The sequence below is a fragment of the Coffea eugenioides genome, unplaced genomic scaffold (assembly GCF_003713205.1).
Source record: "Coffea eugenioides isolate CCC68of unplaced genomic scaffold, Ceug_1.0 ScVebR1_2000;HRSCAF=2947, whole genome shotgun sequence".
Taxonomy (NCBI): Eukaryota; Viridiplantae; Streptophyta; class Magnoliopsida; order Gentianales; family Rubiaceae; genus Coffea; species Coffea eugenioides.
The window spans coordinates 23262-28191 of NW_020862448.1; positions in this window are offsets into that span (position 1 = coordinate 23262).

The window sequence follows — 4930 nt, forward strand, 5'->3', positions numbered from 1 at the left end:
TAGGGTTTGGACTTGGTTTTGTTTGATTGGGTTTTGGAAGTGGGTTTTGATTTAATTTGATTGTGTTTGATATGGGTTTGGAGGGTTAAAACACATCCTTTTTGTTGGATTTATTTGGGTCAAAAATGTTGGACTGGCCCGTTCTTTTGCTTTGGACTTTGGTTGGGCCAGTGGGAGTTCTGGCCCAAAGAAATAATAAGATGGCCCCAAAGCCTATTTTCTCAAGAAATCAGAAAAAAAAATTGCATTTCAGTCCCTGTACTTTTGAATATTTTTACTATGAGTTCTTTCAATCAGGTTCCTAATTTAATTGTAAATAGGTCCTTAAACTTTATTTTTCTTTCATTTTTACCCCTAAATTTTGTAATAATTGTAATTGTACCCTAAAAACTTTCCCAATTTTTTGCAAATAGGTCCCTAGCAGTTTTGATTTCTTAAATATAGGTCACTTTTCTACTTTAATTGTTAATTATGTTTCATTTAAGTGATTTAATTGATAGATTTCATGATTATTTTCATTTCTTTATAATTAAATTGGTGAATTGATCATTTTGTTCATTTTGGAGCATAAGTAGGACAAATTTCAGCCTATTTAATCACCACTTCAAGGAAGGTAACCTCTTTTATTATTTTAAACACTTTTATGTGCTCCAATGTGTTTTTATGTGTAATTGCATGTTTTGAGTGCTTTTTTCTTTAATTAGTTGTTCTTATTCATTTTAAGTTTCATTTATTTTGTTTAATTTTGATGATTATTTGAGAGGCATTAAAATGTCAAGTTGTAATAGATATGTGCTCAAGACATGTATTTAGCTAGCCTATGTAATAGATGGGTTTTAATTTTTGCTAAAAGTGTATTTAGTTAGATAAATGTAATAGTTAGGTTATTATTTTTTTTTAGAATTCCCTCCTTTAGATTGTAGTTAGGGCCCGAATGTAAATAGTTAGGCTCTTATTTGCATTTATTTGCTTGGGTGCTTGCATGCTTATGTGCTTATGTATTTACTGCTTTCATTAGGGTTTTGCATCTATAAATTATGCTTATGTGTTATGTGATCTATGTGTTTTATGTGTTTGCTTGTTTTAATTATACTTTATATGATTTATTTAGTTATAATAAATGTATGACTCACCACACTAGTCCAACGCTAGTTGTGGCCTTTTCTCCCGATTTCTCACTAGTCCAATGCTAGTGAAGACTTGTAGAAGTGGGCTAGTTCAATGCTAGACCATTTAGACTGTTTTCACGCTAGATCCACATTCTTTGCGTGACATTCATCATATTTCACGCACGTTTTTCATTTTTAGGATCTTTTCACATCTTGCATGATATTTTCTCTATATATTATCCCCTTTACCCCTATGTGTGCAATATATGACATTTAGACTTGCATTCTATTTAGAAAATTAGAAATAGGTTAGTTCATTTGCTTGACTACATTAGAAGAGTCACCTTTTAAATATGAAAAATGGACGAGTATGGTTTCTTAATCTTAGCACGCTCGTATCTCCTCTATAAAAAGGAAAATCGAAATCACGAATCTTAGTCCCCGTACCCGTTATGTTGCATTCCTCTTCTTTAGGTCACGTATATTTATTTTAATTCTTCTTTTCTTCAAGTCTCATCTTCGCATATTCGTGACCTCTTTTAAGAATCATTTTGGACATCACAATTAATGTGATTTGCACCAATTAAACTTTGGAAAGATATTTCAACCCTCACGATATCTATTAGGTCTAGATTTGCATCCATGTAAAAACGTCCAAATGTGATAAGTTTTATAGGTTATATTAAGAAAATTTTCGACTCAATCACGCAACCAACTTTGGCTAGATTGAAAGGGTGCCTTAGATCAAATCTTTGTCTTCCCTTTCTTCAACCGTGACTCCTGAACTCTTTTCTTTTGTTTTTTTGAAGACCTGGAGTCATCTAAAAAGGGTTTTGTTTATTTTTTTTATTAAAAAACATATTTTTGGGTGACTTGGTACACTTTAACTCAATACCAAGTGGCGACTCCTATTTTTTCTTAAAGACCCTTTTTAGACTATTATTTTAGGCCCAAATCGTCGCACTTTTTTTAAGTCTCATTTTAGGCCCTTTTCTTTTGTTTATTTTCTAAAATAAAAAACTCATTTTCCAAATCAAAAAATTCATTTTTCTAACACCTAAAACCATTAGATACACAGTTTATTTTATTATTTTCAAAAAAAAAATGGGGTGCGACACACACAATCTAAATGGACCAGCAAATCTATTATTTTCAATGCATGTTTTACTTACCATTTGTGTAGATTTATATGATGTAAATCAAATTGTGCTGGATGATTTCCAACAATCTATTAATGAACCATGTTATCCAAAATAGAATATATTGCGGTAGAGGAGATAGAGAAAATAGCAAGAGGTTTTCTCTGAGGGGACAACCCAAATCAAAGGAAAATTCACCATGTAGCGTGGGGAAAGGTGACACAACCCAAAGGTAGAGGAGAACTAGGGATCCGAAGGCTGAGGAGAGTGAATAGGGCGTTACTAGCCAAAGTGAGTTGGAGGTTTACGGATAGAGAGGAGGCACTGTGGAAGGAAGTGTTGAGAGAGAAATATTGCGGAGGACAGGGAGACCTATTCGCAAAAAAAAGCAGGCGAATCTCACACTTGGAACAGTACATGCGAAGGCAGTAAAGTTATAGCTAGAGGAAAGAAGTGGAGGATTGGAAACGGCAATCTTGCTCTTTTCTGGATAGAAAGATGGATGTCAGAAATACCACTAATTGAAGAAGCTGAAGTGGACTTAAACCCAGAGGTTCTGGAAAGGAAGGTAGGGGAGTACTGGAGGGAAGGAGAAGGATGGAAATGGGAAGAACTGGAAGGAGTTTTGACACAAGAAACACTAGCTAAACTTAAAGGATACTGTGTGGTACAAGGTGAGGATAATCCAGATGTAATGAGTTGGTGCCCAGAAGCAAGAGGGGAATTCACGTCAGCTTCAGCTTATGAAATCCTATTAGAAGAGGAGGACTTGGGGCCGAGAGATATAGGGTGGGAGAGGATCTGGAAACAGAAAGGCCCAGAAAGGTGGCAGTTCTTGTTGTGGTTGGTTAGACATGGCAAATAACTCATACAAAGAGAGAAGAAACGAAGGCACTTGGCTCTGGATGATAAATGCCCGATATGCAGAGAGCATGATGAAACTACACTCCATGCACTCAGGGACTGTACCTGGAACAAACCCATTTGGAAAAGTTTGGTGTTCCCACATGCTTGGGAGGAGTTTTTCAGCAAGAACACAGTAGATTGGGTAGACTGGAACCCAACGCAAGAGGGCATAGGAGCTGGGGGGAGAGTGATGTGGCAGCTAATGTTCCAACTAACGGTGTACCAAGCATGGAGAGCCAGAAACAAATTTGCTATTGAAGGCGAGAACTACTTCCTTAAGATCTCCCCAGCAGTTCTGAGGCAAACGGCAGAACAAGCAAAGCAGCTCCTATTCAATGGGAGAGGCAGATTCCCTAGGCAAGAGTGCTTCATAAGATGGATTCCACCAATTGAAGGAGTGGTCAAAGTTAATGTGGATGGTGCCTCGGAAAGAAATCCTGGCAGAGCTGGAGTAGGAGGGCTCATTAGGGATGCGGCAGGGATATGGTTAGGAGGTTTTGCAGAAAGTATAGGGGAAGCAAGTAACATAGCAGCTGAGCTATGGGAATTCTTAAAGGAATGCAGTTGGCTTGGGACAAAGGATACAAAGATGTCATCATAGAGTCGGATTCGAAAGTGGGGCTGGAGTTGATAGAAGATGCAGTGGCTACCTCGCCTTACCACAATTTAGTGAAGCAGATTAGAAACATGAAGAGCAGAGAATGGTCGTGCAGGCTGCAACATAGATGGAGGGAAGGAAACAAGTGTGCTGATTGGCTGGCAAAAGAAGCAATCCAGTTACAGTTACCAGGCGGACTTATGGAAGAGCCACCGGATGGACTAAAGGAGTTACTAGGAGCTGAAATAATTGGGGTCACAACCCCACGCTTAGTACCTTATTAATAGGCAATTGCCTCTCCTTTGTATTCAAAAAAAAAAAAAAAGAAGAATATATTAGGGCACTTGTAAGTCCTTCTTTAACAAAATCTAGAAAGATAACAGTAGTATAGTTGAAATGATCAGAAGAGACTTTCAAGAAAAGGAAAAAAATGATCAGTAGATCAAAACTTGTTGCTTTTCCCGATTCTGTATCAACGTGAATTCTTTTTTGGTCCAATGTAAAACTCTTAGCTATTATTATTCATAAAGCAAGATAAGTTAGCAATAGCGGCATGATACTTTTACAAAGAATCTGAGAGCAGAACAATCACTGAACCCTACAGAAAAGCCAATGACGAAAGAGCTACCATAACTCAGCAGCGATAAGAGAAAGTACCATGGCAGTTATGCAGGTATTTACTACAGTTAATCAATTGTTGGGGTAAATATTTAGCCATACCATAATTATTTAGCTATGGTACGTGGTTAAATATTTAGCCATACCATAATTAACTGTGGTACAGTTAATTATTTATGCATGGTACAGTTAATCAATTGTTGTGGTAAAGATTTAGCCATGCCATCATTATTGAGTACGTGGTTAAAAAAAAAGTACTTTTGTTACAGTTTTCATTGAGAGGAGTAATAAGTATGAATAATATCGAATTAATTGTTGCATTTTGGTCAACTTTAGTGTTATACAATAATCAGTAATCACCTTAATCTTTATCTGTAAATGTGTAGTGCCCCATATATGTGTGTATATATATATATATATATATATATATATATATATATAATTTTTTACATTGAGAACCCATGTAACATATACTTGGAGGCCATTTCTTTTATTACATGGAAATGTACATATGGAGAGAATATACTTCGAGTTATTTTATTTGCAAATGCAGAAGTTTT